At 32.4% G+C, this 22,415-nt stretch overlaps 1 protein-coding gene across 2 annotated transcripts in view; it reads right to left on the bottom strand.

Moving 5' to 3' along the window:
- LOC130893694 (uncharacterized) overlaps nt 1–22,415 on the bottom strand; it is a 700,192-nt gene that overhangs the window by 444,842 nt on the left and 232,935 nt on the right. The window lies entirely within an intron of this gene.

Genomic DNA, 22,415 nt, shown 5'->3' with positions numbered 1-22,415 from the left:
TAAGAATGAGAAAACATTATAATTCTATTTTATAGTAAGAATCAAAGAAAAAGGAGGAGGAGGTGTAGAAATTTTTGTTGGATTGTCGAAAGAAAATAGAGAATTTTTAACCAATTTCTAATATTGTGCATCAAATTGATGTTTCAGGATATGCTAAGTTAAATAAAGCTACTAAGGATCTGTCAAGGCTGTTAAGAGATATTGAAAACAAAAGTATCCAAGAATATCTTGGTTCACTTACCTCCACTAAAGACACCGATTGCTCCCTTTGGAAGTCAACAAAGAAGTTAAAACAACCGCAACAGTTCTGTTCTCCTGTAAAAGCTCTACAAGGAAAATGGGCCAGCAACAACAGAGAAAAAGCTACTGCTTTTGCCAACCACTTGGTTAAAGTATTAGAACCGAACGACAAGGACCCCAATACAAACTATCATGATATACATAACTATTTAGACTCCCTGTTTCAAATGGAACTTCCCATCAAACAGAATTATCAGTTACAGATTTCAAACTAATGCAACTATTATATAACGCAGTTCGCAGGTCATTTCCCTTGCTAGTTATCTTAATACCTAAGCCCGGGAAAAAACAAAAGTATTAAAATCGTATCACCCAATCAGCTTGCTACTAGTTCTTTCAAAAATAAGTAAGTACATATAGTAGTAAAAAAGATATCTTTAGCTCTGGAAAGTAAATCCTATCTTTCAGGAGCTTTCCTGGACGTTAGTCAAGCGTTCAATAGCGTCGGGCATGAAGGCCACATTCGCAGATAACATCGCAGTATTGGCTCTACATCACAATCCAGCAATTGCATCAAGGTACCTACAAGACAACCTAAACAAAATAGTCAAGTCCACTCATATAACTCACACAATGAAACATGACACATGTCCATCAGTAACTCTTAATGGTACACAATTAAACGATACAAAGTTCTTGGGTATTCATCTTGACAGACATTTAACTTGGAAAAAGGTTACAAGGCATTAAATTTAACAAATGTTGTACAAGGCTATACTAAAACCAATGTAGACTTAAGGCATCCAGCTGTGGGGGACTATAAGCAATTCCAACCTAAAAATACTTCAGCGATTCAAAATAAAGTGTACAGTAGAGATATAGTAAATGCCCCATGCTATGTTACATCAGCATCTATAGATTCAAGTACCTCCATTAAAGGAAGAAGTCAAAAGTTGCAGTGGCAGGCACAGTGATCGTGTAAGTGCACAACTTAATAACAGTCCTTAATAAGGACTGTTAGACATTAAAGGTGAAGTACCTAGACTGAAACTTTAAACCTGATGATTTGGTAAATAGATTTTCATAAGATTTATCAAAATGTATAGAGTATTAATTGTTATTTCTCTATACCTTAAAGGGGTATCTTCACTGTAAGATACTACTGCATGTCTATTAAAATCAAATGAATTACTTAATATCCTACTTTGTTTAGAATGTAATTATAACTGAAGTTTATGAAAGAAAAGGATATGCTTGATCTCAATTAATTATAATATTGGAAGAATACGAACTAAATTAAGTGTTCTTTAAGGTTTCACTCGTTAGATACTTAATTGCTGAAATACTGAAGAAGAAATACTTTTTTTTTTATTTTGTATTATATATTCACCCATCAAAGAGAAACCAACTTTTTGATACGTGCATGTTGTATTCGATAATTATTTGTTAGCCGTTTGTGCAAAGTCATTCCTAAACAGTAAACGCCCCCTATGTAATAGGATTCTTTGGAAAGTAATCATCGTAATGTTGCATGATTTGTTGATTTTTTGCTAGGTCTCGGTCACAAGGGAGAGTACGAAGAGAGGGTAGCGAGAAAACACAAATAAATGGTTGAAAAACTAAATTGAATTGTCCCGACAGTTGAATGAGCTTTGATATTGATTTTGATATGATTAATGATATTCACAAAATCATTTGTGTTATATGTGAGACGCTTTGATGAATGCCGAAGATGTGATATTAAAGAAACATCAACTTTCGTTAATTTTAGTATTATTTAATAGTTTTGAATTAAATGTTAAATTTTTCTGTCGCCATTAACCTGTTATTTTTCCTCCTATTATTTGTTGTATACATATATATTTCAAAGTTTATGTTGAAAGTTTTTCTACCACAAAATGTCCTCATTTCCCTCCCATATATTGGATGTTTTCCCATTATTAAAAGTGGAAACAGAAAAAGTTTTCCTTATCTAGTCAATTCCCGTGAAAGACTGTAGGTTATAAAGATTTAAAATATATATAAACAATTTTAAAAGTGTAGGAAGAGAATTTATCTAATTCGAAGGAAACATCGAGGCGTGAATTTATGTCTGTCTACATAGAACAAATAGGTCTCATATAGAGACAAGCCGTCAAGAAAACCCATTTTAGAGCTCCGTTTTATCGACAGCAGAGATCATACTATCGTCGACACTTTTCACGGCTTTCTTCACCTCCAGGACAATTACATATGAGAATGGAAAAACAATACCTTCAATGGAAACGAACTAGATTGAAATACGGAATTGCGGGGAATCGCAGAAATTTCGAAAATAAACCGTGTAGAAAGTGTAGAAAAATGTTTTTCGATTATGTAGGGATGAGTTCATCAGTTCAATTTTTTAAAAACTATTTAAAACTAGTAATAAAAGTTTATAACTGACTGTATGTGGTGCGCTAATAAAATACAAGCAAACTATATTCATTTTTGACCTTAACAATATTCTTCATCCAACTTTACACAACGGTATCAGCGTTGCTTCAACAAAATGAAGTTTAGAACCACGGTTACACTTTTAATTATCTACCTATCTACGTTATTATGACGAGTTCATTTGAAGTGTGATTTGATCTTTAGAAATAAAAACGTGGATTTTTTCAAAAACTATTGCGCCATTAAATAAAAATGAGTCCTTGCGTGTTGGTGGTTCAAGATCCAGCCTCTCGTAATGTCGTAGATGGAGAAGTAGTGCCGTTGGCTGCTCCAAGAGACTAAAACAGAACTAAATCGCTTGTATGCTAATAGGAATATACTCACGAAAAACGATTTCATCCATATCGACAGAAACAACTATGTCAGTCACGATTTAGACATTGTTGTTTATGTAGAATGTACCCCATTCATGAGAACCCACAGCTAACTTTGTTTACGGATTTTTAAATCCTACTGAAAAACTCAGGTCAAATGTCAAGTGTTTCGTCAGGAGTATTAAGTTGGAATTTCTGGAACTGTTATTGATATCCATACTGCCTTGGGTTGAAAATTATTCAAACTTACAAGTGATAATATCTGGTAATATGCATGTTGTAATGCTCTCCAAATCTAGTAATGAGGTTCTGGGTTTCCTTATGATTTTTCAATTCTCTTTGCACAATTTTGCGTAAGCGTTCAGCTATGTCATCCGTGGCTTTTCGTTCGCTATAATGGGAAATTATTTGTCGGTAGACATTACAGTTAGGTTCATGTTGATGTTGTCCTTTTTTATTTATTACACCTCTTCTGAAGGATTCAGCAATGGTATAAATTGATACACTGCAAATGTTTTTTTATGCATATCTACCTAATTTCACCAACTTTAGTAGTATGACTAAAGCAATACTTTACTGTTTATGCCATAACATAAGTTTACCGGGATCCTTAACAATTAATTACAATTCCACATCCATGATGCTAGCAGTGCGAAAATTTTCTGAAGAAACAAAGTCTTAAGAGCTCTGACGATGATAACGAGTTTTCAAGAAATTTTTTCTTTTGTTTCTGATATATTTAGGTATTGTGTTATTGTAAAAAAATGTAAATTACAGTGTGCAAACAATTTTTTCCGCTTTCGGATACTTACTTACTCAGTTAACTGTGACGATTTTTGGTCGCATTTACCAGTGAATTTAAAACCACCTTTGTGAAAGCGTAGCCAAATTTACACATTCCGACTACAACTGTATAATTTATATATTTGTCTTTTGAAGGAGATTAAAAACTAATAGCGCCTATATGTCAACTTGTGAACATAGTAAAATATTTTGCCTAACGTATGCCGTGAAACAATAATCTTAATTATATCTAAACAATGTTTTTCATTTGGAAATAAAACTTTCGTTACTTATAGAAGCGTTGTACATTTTCCACCTTTTATATTTACGACGCGTCAACATTTCCGTTCGAGTCTACACGCTAGATTTATTAAAAATGTCGTTAAAATCTTCATCTGAAGAATTATTTACGGCTAAGCACACACCTACTCGTTTTTTTAAAATACTTTTCGTTATGGTTTTACGGAAAATCTCACATACAAATTTTTCGAATAGTTAAACGTTGTCGTGTCACAACATCTGGTTCTGCCTGAAAATTGATGTTGACAGAGTTGTTTATCAAACTTTTAGGGGCGAAATTGGAGAGTCTAACGTACTTATTTTTCTTGGGAAGTTTATTGCAAGGAATATGAGCGATATAAATTACGGTAGATTATCTAGGAGCAGTTAATTACCGGTAGAAAAATTGCAAACCATTCGGAAAATACGGTAGATACTAAAACAATAAAATAAACATTTTTCAAAGTCAAATTATACGATGGTAGGTGAAACAGTTTTAGACTTTTTAATTCAGACTTTGTTTTTTGAATGCTCTTCACAACATTTTTCCAATATTCAATTTTTTATTGTTAGTAATATTATCTCATCTTAGGAGTTAAATCTATTTCCGCCGAGCTACTTCTTCAGTTTGGACTCATTAAATCGATCTAATAAGTCTATTAACCATTTATTGTTTTACATTTTAGAAGATAGACAAACTTACTTTGGTCTTCTTTAGAGTCGATTCACTTCGAGAAACCCACTTTTTTTACTTCTGTTTGATTTCTGGTGTTGTACGTTTGTTGAGCCAGAAGGTTTTCACAATATAGCAGAAGAGATGCTAATAGGTTCTATTTTATATATTTTCAGTCTTCAAGTTATTTTAATATTGTTTAAAGTTTAACATCCGGAAGGAACAAGAAAAATTTGGTGAACCACGTTCTATCATTATCTCATAGTATTAATTAAGGTTATCCTTGGTTACAGTCATGATTTTTTCTCAAAAAACAAACATAGGGTCACACCCTAAATGATGTAGCTTTTTCAAATTCATGAGTCAAATGACAGATGTTGATTGGCAAACGCAAATAGTAACAGAAGTACTGTCCTGCTCCGAGTAACTCACGTTATCCAACAACAACGAAATATACTCGTATTGGTGTTTAGAGTCGATCCTATGAGAAATGGACTGTTTAAACTAATATATTTAAAACTTCATCATATATCCCAATAGAATTCGTCTTTGTAATTTTTAAATATTTTTCTCCATGTCATAATCGTTTCGAATGTCTGTTTTACGCTTGTGTTTCTTATTTATGAGTCCCTGATGTGGCTGAAAAATTATGGGTAGTTAAATCGCTAGGAAAAAACGACGGAAGGTTCGAGTCATAAATATAGAAGAGTGATAATGTATAACATTAATGAGTTAAATGTTGAGACATGTTATCATATGTCTGTCAAGATTCTGAAATAATGAAACTTGTTATGTCTTTAATCATAACGTGAACAATTTTCCTACGTCGGGAATATAATTCCTGTATAGTTGTAGATGTGGCGAAATTTTTGGGCATATAAGGAAAAAATCAAATAAATTGACCAAATTGAGATTTGTCGCATACCTTTATCTATGATTCATATTTTTCATTTTATAAACCAATTATTATGAGAAATGTCAAGAAATAACGTGAACAAAATTAATAAATGAATGAAATTATTTATATTTTTCTTGTTTAGTTTTCATAGAAACTTCCTTTTATAAATTTAGATTTTTGTTAATATTTACTAATTGCTAACGGTGGAAAATGCGCTATACTGTCTCGCGCGAATGGTATGACTACTTGTTATAAATGAGACAGTGTAATAAAATGACATTCGTAACTTTGACAAGTCAAAACATTTTGCTGTTGTTTTATCAGTCTTATGATTATAAAAGACCCATAAAATACCGAAAACTTGTCTCAACTCATGTACATTTGTTTTTGTTTTATATTAGTAGGTAGATTTTATTACTCTATCATGCATGAAAATAGACTTTAGATAACTATACTAATACAGAAAAAAATTTCGGGCCAACCCAAGCTGCTAAGTTAGCTGGAAGCCTCACATAAAAGAAAAACGAAAACAGCTTTTAAATACAAGAAAATGTTTTGGGTGCTGGAAAGAAAACCCACTATTTTAATATATAAAATAAAGTCCATAATAAATTGCTAAGGACCATTGCTGATGCGCACTGGATCCTTTAAAACAGCAGGTAATGACACGCCAGCAATTACGAGCTGCGGTTTTGAGCTTTTCATTTAGTTACCTAAGTACTCATTGTAAAAGCAACGCAAAGTGCGAAATTGTATGAACTTTGTTTTCAGATACGATCGCTTTTTTTAATATATCCGTTTATCTTATTATACGTAATAGTCTCCTTTTGTTGGTTCAACTTTTTGAAGAACGTTTCCGACCGATTAAATCGTCTTTGGCTTTTCGGAGAATGGTTGCCTTTTGCAATCCAATATCATTTCTGTAGTTTAGTGGTAGATCCGGAGTTCATCTACAGTTATGAATAAACGGAAAACATCTGACTTATTTTGCTTAAGCCGCATCAATAAGGCTTGAGAATTGTTCGTTTTAATATGCTTTTGGTCCAAACTGAGCAAACGCGCAGCTAGCCTCAAATAGAGTCCGATTTGTTGAAAAAGTTTATAAACTTTGTTTATTTGTTTCAAAATCTGGCTATTGCTCACAGTTAAAAACTTATGTCAGCAAAAAAATAGTGAATGTTCAATTTGCCAGAGAAATTTTCCCAAAAGGTCCTCTTTATTTCTTTTATGGCATCATTCACTCTGTTTATATTCACTCCATATTTTTCCTATTCCTCTATTGTTCTTCTGCTGTTATAATTGATGTATGCTTCTTTTGTTTGCACCGTTCAAATTTTCACTTTATCTGTACACCATTCATTTTTTGTTTTTCTTTGAGATTGTGTTCACTCTCCTAATTTCGAGTGCTTCAGTGATACTCTATATTATATTCTTTTTATTGTATATTGCTCTCGGTATCTTCTTCCTCTACTATATATCTTCCTCTACTATACTATCGATTTTTTCGTTTAATCTACTCCGAAATAATGCCCTTGTCAAGCTCTCGTTTGAAGACTCTACATTGAACTCCTCAATATACATTGGGGGTTTATTTTTTGGGGGGGTTGGCTTTCAGAAGGTATTTACATAGTCTAGACCGTGCAGGTAGAACTGTATAACTTATCTTGGAGTTAAAGTCTCCCATTATAAAGATATTCGATTTATTAGGTATTTAATTTGTTACTTCTTTATGTTTGTTTATGTCTGGTGCATATATACTGATGCAGAAGGTTTTCATTATTTCGCCTCTGAGAGAAATGTACTTGATATTGATATTTATGTATGGCATATACTTAACTCTTTACAATCTCTAAGATAAGTTTGTCCATCTCACATATAGATGGTGTAGTAATATTTTGACATATTAACCCATAGCTAGGACTCGAATTATGATTAGGTTAGGTTTGGTTTTTTTGCACATTTAATTAATATATTGAGGAGAAACACTTCGAGATATTTTCAAATTGATTTATATTTTATCATTAAAGTAGTTATGGTTTCAGTTTATATCGTATATTGTAGTTGGCAGATTAAACACTTAAGAAGACTAATGATTCACCAAGTAGGTCAAATTTAACATGAAACCTTATAAATCTCTTTTTTAGAAGTGGTACAATTATTTCACTTTTCCGGAAGTGGGATAAAGGATAACTTTTCACCCCGCCGAGATATCTGTTAGCACTGATAAGGGATGAATAATAGGGACGGTGTTTTTGCCGGAATTCAACACACCGGCATACGAAATAAATCCTTTAACCAGATAGGAGAAAATTTCTTGCTTTGCACAAACAAAAAATAAGGATGCACGTCAGTCAACAGACTGGTTCGTAGAAGCTCATGAAAGTTTAGATTTTTTCATTTCATTTCCTTTAACGTATATCTTTCCATTAACTTTACAATCGAATTAACTGACATTTTTTATAGATGGTTAAGCTGTGTAAGCAGATGTAGATTGACAATTGCAAACCAAAAAATTTGAAGTAGCAATATAGAATGTCTTGAATTTCGGATCATTCTACAGAAATTGTAGTTTACAGGGTGTTCCGGGACTTGATACAAAAAATTCGTGAGTAAATAGATGACGTGAAAATAATAAATATAAAAAAATTTCTCATACGACCCCTTATTTCGGATTTATAGGTGTTTAAAGTTGCAAAATCATAACTTCTAAATTATATATCCGATCATTATGAGTTTCTAATGGATATGACTACTCATTATAAGTTGGGAAGTATATTTGTGCATGCTTTGGAGGATTCTCACTAAAATTTTTGTCATTTTGCACGTTTAGTTTCTGTTTCGACAATCATATAGGTGAGCTGTTGCAAGTATTATTCTGAAAATGGAAAAATTAAGTATGGAGGTGTCACTGAATACTTGTTTTTGAAAGGCAACAAAGAAGGAGACTATCCACCATTATTTACGACCGTAAAATTTTGGATAGTTGAATTCAAACGTAGGCATTCAGCTTGGCTGACGAAGGTTATAAATTGCAGCGATATCATGGTAAAAGTTCACCAATTGGTACTAGAAGATTATCGGATTAAAATTATAGAAATTGAAGAATCTATCAGCACATTAAAAGAATGACTTCGATATATACTGACAGAGAAATTATCCATGTGTCAACAGGTTCGAGTAAAGGGGAATGAACATTTAACAAAATGAGTCAGATTTTTGCGTCATTATGTTGATGAAGCCTAAATCCACCATTATACCCATATCAAAGGAAAAAACAGTCAAGTTATGTGATTGCAAGGGCCTCTCTAGGAAATGCGAAGAAAGTTTCATCGGCCGAAAAAGTGATAGCGACAGAACCACAAAAGAATATTAAGCATTATTGCTTAATAGGGTGAAGAGAATAGGAACGACCGCATTTGAAGAAAAAGAAATAGCTTTTCCATCACGACAAAATTCACGAATTGCACTTCGATTTGATTAACCATCCACTGTGATGTTATTTTTCGGGAAATGAATCCTGTATTTTGCTGGCAAACAAATCAAATTTCTTGTGATGAATGCCCATGTTTCAAATCATTTGGTAACAATATAGTGAATAACATATCGGCGGCGATACTATGTCGAAATTTCATTATTCTTAAATTTTCTGTACTCGGATTATTCGAATATAGAACATACGGTAGTATTAACAATCTCCTTAAAATATATATTCATGTAACCTTTCCCACCTTTTCGCATTTTTTATCTGTTCTTCTTCCCATTTTTCCCCGTATTTGTCATTTTGGCAGACACATATTTCGTGCTGATCATGTTGATATCATTTTTATTGTGCCAATGCAAAGACTATACACAAAAACAAAGGTCGTACTACGTCTCCCATTTTATTTTTATAAAAAATTGCTCAGGCATATTTCTACTTTGTTTTTTTTATAGTTTTATCAGCGTAAACGTAATTTTTTTCTCGAATAGATTTAATTGTGCTGATGATTAATACCAGTTATCTAAATATTGTTTTACTAATTACGTCACCATATATTTACTATTTGTCTGTTGATCAATGAACATTCCGGTACTTGACACAGTTTGAGCAGAATTAGTTTTTTGCGTTTATTCATAACTATAGATGAGCGCTTAATTCACTGCTGCACTTCTAATACAAAAAAAGTCAAGACTGGATTGCAAAGGTGGAACATTGACAATTTCATCGGCGGGAAAAGTGATAACGACCTTTGTTGAAATAGTCATGCAGTTGTGTTCATCGATAATCTTCAGCGCCTTTTTCCTGTTTTCTAACCTCAAAGTTTGAATTGCATGAGAGAGATTTCTATAAGATGGAAACATTTTCGCATAAGTGAACACATATTTTGAGGAGAAAGACGGCTATTATTTGTAAGAACAAAAAAAAAGTTGAAATGTTGAAAAATAATTATTACAGAAAAAAATGTTTTGTTCCTTGTTGGGTGAAAAAACTACGCAATATATTGACAACCCAACGGCTTATAATTTTATAAACAACAAGAAATGTGAAGGGGATAAAATCCTCAACATAAACAATGAGAATAAATACCATAATGTGTTTAAGCTAGAATCCTTTAGAACTCAACATTCATAAGGATTTCCACGGATTTCCAAGGATTACGTATTTTAATACTAAAGGATGTCACTCAGCTCACTCAAGCAATATTTTTACGCAGTTATTTCAACAGCTTATATTGATATTAAATCGAATTTTTAGCAGAAATTACTCTGCACATATTTCAAGTAATAGGTCTCATGTGTTGAGACCAGTTTAACATATTGGAACCCGTTCTGGGTTATCAGTCTACTACTTTGAATTCTGTTGAAAATTGAATAAAATGCTAAAAAATCTCTCTATGTTGAAGTTTGTTTATGTTGATAAGAGATTTACTATTTTTAAATTTTATCTTTTAACATAACACACATATATACTGAAACAAATATTCCAAAATATGAATTCTAGTCACTATAATAAAATTCTGTATACTTATGCATCTAAATCTAAAGGTCGGCGTAGGTTGTACCGTAGCCAATTCACATCAAAGAACCAAAAGATATAGTCTATCATCTTTTTCTATCGTCTAACAGCAGAATTATACGCAATCCTCCAAGCCCTGAGCTCCCTATCTCCTGACGACAATCAGTTATATGCAAAGGCTCGCTCACCTTAATAAACTCCATTGAACAAATATATCCAGTGCACCCTATCTTTCAAAATATTCATGACTCCATTGACTGTCTTACAAGTTTTGTTGTTACCATTACTTTAATCTAGGTACCGTCTCACTCTGGCATACATGAGAATGAACTTGCAGATCAAGCATAGCGACTCGACAAATCCACAAATGTCATAGCTAGCATAAGACTCTCTAAACGCGATCGATGGGCAAACCACTAGGCAAGCTGCAACATAAAGCTACATGAAATTCAACGGTCCATCGACTTCAGAAACCTATCTCCCAAGATTCATAAAGATTCAGTTGTACGCGGACTACGCATCGAATGACTCACGAACATTTAATGGCCGCTTCAGATCCTCTCAAATACCACATACTAACAAGTTGTCCGCAATACTCTAATAAGCGCCGTAGCCACCAGCTGGGAAGTTCGCTCCAAGAAAGTTGAAATAACGTGAAACAGTTACCCATCCAGATCCAGTATTTAAAAGACATTGGTCGATATAGTAAAATATAAATTCTTAATGTCTGTATCTATGTATCATAACCGTAACAAAATTATAGGTAATTGTAATAGGTAATAATTAGTATAAAGGTCGTATATAATTGGCTACGGCAAAAATTAAACCATTATGCAGCATGTCCGGAATCAAATATTATTATTAGAATAGAAGTCGTTTACAGAGTAGAAGGCACTTTCCAGTAAATATGACCTCAAATTACGATTTGATTTCAATTGGCAAGTGATTGTGCATTTTTTTGCATTGTAAAATATTAAGCCCTCAATTAATTCTTACGAATTAGGCAAACGGATTCAACGATGAATAAGGAAGGAAGAGTCAGAATTTTTAATTTTTAATGCAGAGAACCCTGCTGTTTAGTCTGAGTAAATGTATAACAGCTCTCTTTTGTAGTTTGAAGATTCGTTCAAATTGAGTCACACCACACGTACCCCAGAAGGGAAGGACATATGGAGATGCGACTCAATAAGGGCATAATAAACTGTTTATGAGGTGGATAAGTTCTGTTCCTTGGAAACTGACCACAGCGCAAAACAGGAGGAACTTAGGTTTTTAGATAAGACGACAATATGTAACTCCAATTTCAAGGAATTGTCCACAATAAGCGCTAAGAATTCTTCAGATTCAACCACGTCAATGGTGGTGTTTTTATTTATTTAAAAAAAAAAGGCTGCAATATATTTTTATATAATGAAACTTTGGATGAGAAACCTTGAGACAAAGAAAATTAGAATTGCACCATGATTTTAGGGTGATATGTTCCTATGAAGTGCCGTGAGATCAGTGTCGCCTCCAAATAGAGGAATTTTACCACTGAATTCTAGATAAGCGATCCAAATTCTTGGAGTGCCCCTAGGCTTGCAAGATGACATCGTTGTATCAAACCTTACAAGATGACTTCTGTTGGTGAGGTATGACTTAAAACATGCGGGAGATGTTCTCCAAAAACCGTAGTACTGCAATTTGTTGATTAAAATATTATGATTAACACAATCGAAAGCCAAAAAATCACCAAAAGCTGTTGCAGTGGAGTGATGGCTACAGTACACATTATTAATGAGGGAGAATATAGCATCATGTGTGCGTTTGATGGGTAGTAAGTATTTTATATTTAAACAGAAATGATAAAAGCCTCTTTTTGACTAATCTTTCTATAATCTTAGATGACGTGGAAAGGAGTTATAGAATTTGATAAATTTTTTGCTACATTCACAAAGTACTTATTAAAGTTATCAGGTGAAGTAGAGATTATGCTAGATGAAGAACTCTTATTTTTTTAGATCATTTACAATGGACATGTTTCTTTAGAAACATTACGAGAATTGACGTGTCTGCTATTATAATAAATATCTTTGGCAGCTTTTATTGTCTTATGATAAATTTTTCTGTATAGTTTCAAGTAGTTTTTGAAGAAGACACTATCCAATGTTCTTTGCAGATATACGTAAACCTTAAGCGGACCAGGGTTTATTTTACCAAACTAGTTAGTGTTTTTTATGAATCTAAAGAGGATGTTCCAGTCAGTTATTTGACAACTGTGCTTGAAGTTTTAAAAAATTTTTCCGAAAAGATACGGCATAATTTGCGAGAAACATTTTTATTATTGGATTTTGCTATCACTGCTTCAGGAGAAACCTGAATTAAAGACAGTACAGTCGGTGGATTCTGGATCATACAATGACATGACATAGTCTATTGTACTAGAATTGGTCTTAGTTATTATGGTTGTATGTAATCAAAAATTAACATTAAGATATTCTTGACCAGCACACACACTAGAATAATCAATTTTGAGATCGCCTCATTGAATTAGTTTACTTTTTAGAGGTAAGGACTCCAGTAAGATCAGTAGTATGTCAAAGAAAGTATGCACGTCAGCGTCAGGTGTTCTGTAAATACAAAAAATATAAAGGTCATAAGTCTTGTGATAGACTGTAAATTTCTTGAAAATTAAGTTCCTCTAGTAAAAGATACAGTTCATCTGTTTTGTGTGTTAGGGATTGAATATTAATAAGAAACAGGCCGAGCATGTTATCGTTCAGTCTTTCAGAGAGTGCTTGCTTCTCTGATCGTGTCATATCAACTAAAAATTTTTACTTTCACCTGGAGAGCTACTGGAATAATATTTGCTGTAGCTTGCCTAATTTTTTGAAACTGTAGACGTTTCTCCGTTGAAAAGAAAGACGACGGAAAGATCTGCTTCAAATTCGGCTGAACCAATACCATACGCGTTATGGAAGCGATAATATAACTCACGCAAGGAATCCGTTGCTAGGGAGTCCCTCTGATATTAGTGTTAGTTTGATGCTGGTATTCGTAGCCCTTCGAAGCACACGCAAGATGGTTGGTCATGGAGGTAGGCGAGGAATAACTTAAGTGTTTTAAACATTATGGGATCCCTCAACCTTGCCAATACATAGCGTCTATTTGCCGCATCCAAATCTCGCGATAGCCGCACTATAGGTGGAGTCATCGGATCCATATGTGAGAAATCATCTCCTTCTAGAAATATTTGCATTCATAAATTTACCATTGGTATGAATGCAAAAACATAAACTCATATCAAACTTTCAATATACTCTTTCATCATATCAAGACTGAATTTTCTGTGAAATTCCAAATTAAATTTTATTCCATTCAAATCAGCTGCTTTATACTTTCTTACATCTCTTCACCCCAAACAAACATAATGCATCTCACAATTATCTTCAAGATTCATGAAAATATAACGATTTTGTTTGCACAATTTTTCCATCTTCGTTTCAACCCCCATTTTCTTAATAAACTTTAATTTCGAAGCAGATTAGAAGTAGGATAACGAGGATTTACGTTTTCTGAAGTGGGATAAGGTTCGTAAGTGAGGGATAGTACATTTTAATTGTCAGAAGAGGGATAAAATTTCAATTAAGATGAACGACAAAAAGAAATTTATTTTTACTGCAAATGTCTGTATGTCAGAATTTGATTCATACTGTTATCACAACACAAAAAGGGTGATAATTGAATATAATTTAAGCATTATCCATCTTTAGCTCATTTCAAGTAATTGAGTACTCTCGTTCCACAACTACACGCACAACGTGTGGTAGATATGTGGAATGGGAAAAAATGAAATATAGAGAATTTCAAATCTTAATGATATTTTTTCGTTTTTATCTGACTTTTTATTAATATTTATCTCCTTTAATTCTTGTATGTTATTCGCATTTTTTAAATGTTATTTTCTTTCTTTCTCGGTGATTCTTTCTCACTGTTATTTTGTTTTTGTTAAAATGATGTTCAATTAGTTCTTCTGCTACGATTTAATTTTCCGTCATATTTATTTAATTTTATTCCAATATTTAGTTCAGTTTCTAATCATGTAGCATAGTAAATCCACATTCTAGCATTATATTATGGTTCAACATTCGGTCTCCTATTGTTTAGTATTTATTTTGTACGTGACCCTCCACGAAATTATAAACATTCTTGGACAAATTACCATTTGGAAGATCGTTTCTTTGTTATGTCACTGTTCAGCTTTCCCCAAGGTTTAAAGATTGTGGACAATATGTAGATTAAGTAATGACATGCTGTACTATGTTTGGATCAAGTTCAAGGCCAATTTCTAGGCTCGCTTTATGGACCTGGCTTAGACCATTGAAATTATCGTTTACTGACTGCTGTCGGCTTAGCGTAATTACTAGGATGCATCATTTTTTTAAAAATATAATGAACAGTTACCGTTACGTTTGAATTGATCTTCTTCAAAGTACTTTTCTCGGCGACTAAGTACTTATACCATTGTATCTATTACTGGAGGTATTTCTGGAAAGCTTATTTCTTTCTTATAGTCTATAATGGTGTGAAAATGATCCTTTATAAGCATATTTTTCTCAATTTAGGAAGATCTAGACTTCGCATGATGAATAAGACGGATGTAGACATACAAGAGGTTCTTAGCGGACACAATCTCAATAGCTACTTGTCATACGGCATGTTGTCATGATGAAAAAAAAAAGCTGTAAGTTCGCTTTGAACGCCTCTCTATTTTTTTATTGAAATAGAAGAAAACAATGATACTGATCTTGATGTTCGACTTCTTAACCAGCTTTGTTTATCAAATGTTCATATTGTTTGTAATATAAATATAATATTTATTTTTTCAATTTGAGACGATACAGTTATTCAACATCTATGTTTCATTGGAAGTGGATCTCACTGGCAAATGGTGATTCCATTACATCATATTGTATGCTATAGATTTTGGTCCTCTCCATATATGTCCAAAACACTTGCTGAATTTTGATTTTTTTCATATATCGACCCCACTGAATTCATCAGTCATTTCTCGGTTCGTTCTTATTCTATATTCCCCTTCACTAATTTTACTGGTCCCATTATTGTTCTCATTATCTTTCTTTCCGTTCTTCCCAATTTCTTGATAGTATCATTGTTTCAGCTGAGTACATCATTACTGGTATAATCATCGTTTTATATATATTTATTCGTATTGTGAGTAGTTTATTCTCCAATAATTTCCTATTTCTATTTGAAATAGATGCAGCGTAAGTAATTGATTGATTCAGCGTATTTCGTAACAGTTTTGCAGATTGACACGTGTCAAATGTGTAGAAAAGCCAAAAAAGTCTTCAAAGGTTCCAAAGATGTTGATGAAACTGAATTACGTGTCGAGGTTTTCCTCATATTCGCTTTGAAGTATTTTATGGAAGATTTTCTGTCCACCTTATTATTATGATATACTTCTTAATAGTATAGTTGGAAAAAATAATTCAGATATAAGGCGAACTGCTTAAATTTTATAACATTCGCAGAAACTGAAAAATGTTGAACTTGTAGTTATTTGTATTAAGTTAAGTTGTATTTTTTATAAATTTGAGTACAATAACAGAATATAAACGTTCACAATAATGCGGAAATAAAAATGTTCTACATTCACGAAGTTATTGGAAACCATCCAAAATCGATATTCATATTCTTGTAATATTTAATTTCAAAACTGGAATAACAATGAAATATTCACTTTTCAGAAAGAAGCAGCAATATTGTCTGTGTTTCCACATTTATGAAAATACATGTTATTTGGACTGTTTACAGAAGGAAGATTTTCTGTTATAATTTTTGAATCGTATTTCCAAAAATAAGTGAGTGAGAGCAACTACAAACGAAAAGTAAGATTTCTATGATTTGTTTACGAAATATCCGTAAGTATGTTGCCCCTTGTTACCGCGAAAAAAATTGCTTTATGTTGCGTGTTGGAAATGACAAATTTTGTATATTTTTTGTATATTTTTTTCATAAATAGTCTTTATATTAGGTCTCTTTTAATAGAAAATTAATTTTGAAAAACAAGTCAAAATTAAGGTATCGACCTATTTCGATCTTTATCGAAATATAACTTAATATTGACAATTTGCAAAATTATATTAATCAATAGATCACATACAACATAAATATCCAAATAGTAAGTTAAAACTGTAAAGTACCGGGTTTCCGTTTCCGTAAATTCAGGTTTGTAAGTTTTGAAATGAGTATCGTGTACCACAACGTGAAAAAATATGCATTCACTTGAAGCTTTGGCGGTAGAAAACGACCTTGAAAAATCACAGCTGCTGAACATGAACGTATTGTATTGATCATTAGCCCATAGATATTAGCTCAGATCAATGAATTTAGGGATCTGTTTTTGAGTACTTCTACAGAGAAAACCCTTTTTGAAAGAAGAAACTCCTTTGAGCCAAAGTTTCAGGTATTTGAGTCTAAGAGAAGGGTGTTTGTGCGCAGGTCAAAGGAAGAAAGGATGTTAGATCCATGTGTAATCCCGATTGTAAAACACGGCAGGGGCTCGGTGATAGTTGGGGACGTTTTGAAGGAAGGGCGACTGGAAACCTGATAAAGATAGAGGAAACTTTCAAGATGGAAGGCTATAAAAAATAATAAAGGAAAATGTAGTACATTCTGGCCAGCGCCTAATCGGTAGAACATTTATCTTTCAGCATGACAACGTATTCCCATAAGCTATGCAAAGAGGCAAAGAGTATATTTGAAAGATTGATGGAGTTGGACAAATTGAACAGGGGAGTCAGAAAGCATTGTCTTACCTACACTTCACATCTTTCGAATATCCTGAAAAATGAATGGAACCAAATGAACGACGATTAGTTGTCAAATTTGTTACAGAGAATGCCAAAATTATGCGTCGAAATAATAAAAGCAAAAGGAGGTTACATCGATGAATCGAAAATTTAAATATGTAATAAGTACAGACTATAGTTTTATTATTACTATTTTTTATCTTTATATGTTCTTCAAAAAGTAAATATCATAATCGATAGTAAATACTATTTTTATTTGTTTTGTATCACGCAAACTATAGGGTGGGCAAAAACTTTAAACCGGTACAGTATGTGAATCATTCTAAATTTCTCTTTTGTTGAAGCATATTTTTTATCTTATTGATGATTTAATCTAATTTCTATCTACCTTTCTAAATACTGCGATGTATGGCCTATTTAAACAGCCTCACAATTGCCTTGATATATAATATTTATTTGGTATATTATGTACTTTATGACTTTTAATAATATCATATTCATTTAAATAATTCGAAACGTCAATTTTTTATGGAAAGAGACTTAAAATGAAGACGATTTATCATTAAAAATATAAAATGCTTCTATCTTGAGTAAATTAAATGGTTCAGTACCCTCAATATTGGTGGGCGCGGAGCGAAGATTGTTGTTTACTAGAAACTAAATTTAAATTTAATAACGTCCCAAGAATTGACAGCAAAAATTAACAGTCAAACGCTAAAACTCGGTAGAAAAAGAATTAAAAACAAGCATATGATATATCAAGTATGACACGTGAAAGGCCAAATATCAAGCCTCATACGAATATAATTGTGGAAAAAATACTTATTTTCAAGTTGAAAATGATACTGCTTATTTGAATTGATATTTGTGGCTAAAATAAGCTTTTTAATAAAAATGGAATATCAAGAATAAAAAGTGCATCCGTTTGAGTAAGTATAGTTTGAAAGGGATTTGAGTTGTTTTAGTACATCATATTAAAACTTGAATATTTATCACGAATAACCAAGAAATGTGATCAAAGACAATATTGTTCCTGTTTATATTCATGTTATCATTTTAAGAAAATGAAAGACTCTCGTTTCAATATTTTCAAGTAAATAAGATGTTACTTTCTGTTTCCACATGAAAACAAATAAGAAAACATATTTTCTCGATTACATTCAGTTTCTTCCTATCCAGTTGATTATTTATTTCTGAAAATTAATAACCTCTAAGTGCATCTAAAAAATGTTAAAATTCCACACCCTAACCTAACCCCCCTTTAATCCAATTTATATCAACCCAAATCAACTGCTTTTAAGACAACCCATCTTTTTCTATTTTTCCATTTGTCCTTCTCTCTTCTCTGTTCGTCATTGTCCGATCACCTTTTATAATGTTAAAATCCCCTGGATTTCAAGTGGGGTGCCTCAATCTGTCACTCTAAAAGTGACGTCTCTCAATTTTGCAACTTGATTGTGTTACAAAACATCAGGGTGGATCCGTTTTGTGATCGCCTTTGTACGAAAAATAGTTGAAATTTAATAACAGGGTTTTGCATTTATTGCTTACAAATTTTTATTTAATACTGTACCCTTTCGGTTACGGGCTAATCGCAGCAGTATGTGATTGGAAAAAAGGAATAAAGGGGTGTTTTGTATATATTTACAGAGTGAGTTTCATTATAAAGGGTGTATTGAAAATTAAGTGAATGGCAAATTGTTAAAAATAATTCTGAATGTTGTCTCTTTAACAATTGCGGGATACAGGCTAATAAGAGTCACAAATTACATTGCATATCTTCTCAGAGAACAAGCACTTATTTTGAGATACAAGAAAAATGAAGAGTTGTACTTCTGTAACAGAAGTTTTCACAAAGTTAAAATTTCTAAGAGATTATTACTTGCTCTACCTTTTGAAAATCGTTAATAGTATATTGCACCCGGGGTGTAACACTTTTTCTCACATAAAAAGGATCATTTAAGACGAAATTTATTATAGCGGATACAACATCAAGAGTGCTTGATAGGTACATCTAGGACATATCGACATCTGCAATCGTTCGCAATTGCAAAGGTAATAGACTCCTTACTTGTGATCTTGTTAGATTTTTTCGCAATTTTTTTATACTCTCGTTCGAAAACTCTCATTCAAACTTAATATCAGACACCTCGCCAATCCTCGCTTCATTTTGTGTACCATCAGTCAAATAATTGTGATCCTGTTCATCATTTGTCTCTTGAGAACGCCTTTTATTGCTGAAACCACGTTGTCCTTCATTTATTGTATTGTTTTATTGCCGTTTGAGCCATATGCTAATTAGAATGATTCCAAGACTTATTACTCTTTTGTTGACTAATAACTCATGGTCAACAAAGAGAGTAATGAGTTATTTCGATCTTCCAAAGCTCAGAATTCTATTTAAGAAATAAAGTAATAGTATCTTTTCATATTTGCTCAAATATTTGATCATTTATGTTGTTATCGTGTACAGGTGCATTGCCGCTTTTTAATCTTTTTTTAGCTTTCCCTTTTCTATTATTACTTTTCTATTATTATTTTGTCAAAGTTTTCTTTTAATCTTTTTACTATGTTTTTCCATCACTAAGGATCAAGCCCATTTCCTCTCGCCATGATTCACTTTTTATTTATTTTATACATTCTAAAACTTTTTTAATACTTGTCTCCATTTTTACCTATCATTTTAAAACTTTCTTTGCATATTTTATAATTTATTCTGTTTATGTTGCTAATTTTTATATATTCTTTGATCTCATTTGTCCACCAAGCATTGTTCGTCAGGTTGTTTTATTTTCTCCACATACTTAAAGTTATATAGACAGAGGTACAAATTAAGTTTTTTTTGTCTGTTAAAAATACATCAACTTAATTAATTCTTCCAATTTGCAATGAACACGGTACCAGAAGTTCGTAAACTTTTATTATGCTATCATTTTGAGGTTATAGCTTTTGTCGGCAATTATTCAGTAATATTTTTACATAAAATGGAGTTTTTGTTAAACTCCTTACAACATTCCATTTCCAATATTTTCATTAAAATGAGTCACACCAACCTTGAAACTTCTACTTAATATATTCATTTCTTTATTTCTCTCGTTATTTCATTATATGTTTCAACGTATTTCGTGTTACTTTCAACGCTATTATATATTCATTTTGACGACTACTTAAAATTAAATCTCTAAACAGCTTGTCTAACTCCTATTATCAACAACACGTTGTTTATCAGTTATAGGAGGTGTGTCTGAATAGTATTAAAAAATAAATAAAACAGAAGATATGAATACCTTTATTGGCCTTCAAAATAATCGCCATTGTACATAAAATACTTCGGACAACCCTCATAGAGCTTCTGAAAATTCCTATTTCCGAATCGATCACAGAATGGATGTAACACGTATTTGAATGAAAACAGAAAGTAGTCCGCAGGAACCAGATCAGGGAAGTACGGTGGATGATCGAGCACAGTTATGCTAAGATGCATGTAAAATAGGCAGATTGCAGAGAAAGCAGACACGTTATAGTGAAGCATCATTCTCCTTTTGGTTGGCCTACCCGACTGTGGATCATCCTCAGTCGTTTTCTTGCGCGCTAAAACATTTGAACTAGTGGTAAACACATTTTCTGGTGATGGTTTCTGTGTCGTACTCTATCACCAACATTTTATGTGTCTCCGTAGATGTTTTCTCTAATTTGTAACAGAACTTGAGGTTAATTCGTGAGATGGCAAGAATGTGTCGATGGATAAACAATCATTGAATAAACAAAAATATTTATTTTCAATTCTAAAGCTACCGTTTTGAAAAACTAGATCCATTATGTACGGTATTGACATATCTGGTAATCTATAAAAAATTATGCATACTTATGTTCTTCTAACAACTTTGTCACTTCATTATAATTAAAATCAAATTTACATAGTATCGTTATACTGTAAATGAGTATTTTTTTTCTGTGTTGCACGACACTACTATCGAGTAATTTTTATTTTGTCTGAACAAATTAAAGTAAAAAACCAAATGTGATAAAAATCACGCAACAGCACTAATAATACAAATTTTTGCATGAAACTGGCAGAAATGCATAAGGTTAGTATTCGATATTTTGTCATAAGCAATTTTTTGGATGAAGTAACCCATTTTAGATTAATTTCCTATTGTTTTCCAAATATCGATCAACTAGTTCTATTCAAAATATTTTTGTCTATGAGGGTAACTTTATATGTAGTAAGGAGTTTCAACCACGTTCCGTCTTGCGACTTTGCTACCATAGTCGATTTAGTGAAGAAATGTTAAGTTTGAAGAACCTTTTCAACACAACACAAAATATTAACTTACCAATAAAAACATTTTACAGTTTACGTTGGAATCTGTCTATATATTTATGAGCGATTCAAAGGTCCGTGAGGCGAAACCGAACATCCAGATTTTTTTTTAAATTGTAAGTACCAGAACTTGTGATAAGAGAAGCAACTGAAAATGCTAAATTTCACAAAGGGTTAATGGAATGTTCCTAAAATAATGTGTAAAGACCTATGACAGAAAAATGAATAGTGTTTTTCTTGGTCATAATAACGCGTAATACCACACAAGCTTCTCTGTGTTTCCTCATTCCTATTACTCGCATTTAGCAAATTTAGATGTACTAGAATATAAACATTCCGACACCATTCCAGATATTTAGGCTATGACACAGAATATGAAACTCTACCAGAAATGTATACAACATTAGGATAGTTGCACTCCTAGTAGTACAGAAACTAAACATTTTAGAACATAATTCCCTGTATTTATTGACTTCAACTCTTTTGAATTGCGTATTGAAAACAAAAGTGACAAGTAATGTAGTGGCGACCTCGTTCCTTAGAATTGGTCACGTAGCTCAATTGATATATTCTTTATTATTCATCAAAACAAAAGACTTAGAACCATTATTTGAAATG

This window comes from Diorhabda carinulata, chromosome 5 (assembly GCF_026250575.1).
Source record: "Diorhabda carinulata isolate Delta chromosome 5, icDioCari1.1, whole genome shotgun sequence".
In the NCBI taxonomy this organism is placed as follows: domain Eukaryota; kingdom Metazoa; phylum Arthropoda; class Insecta; order Coleoptera; family Chrysomelidae; genus Diorhabda; species Diorhabda carinulata.
Note: the sequence above shows the minus strand (reverse complement) of the source record. Positions and strands in the feature narration are given on the sequence as shown.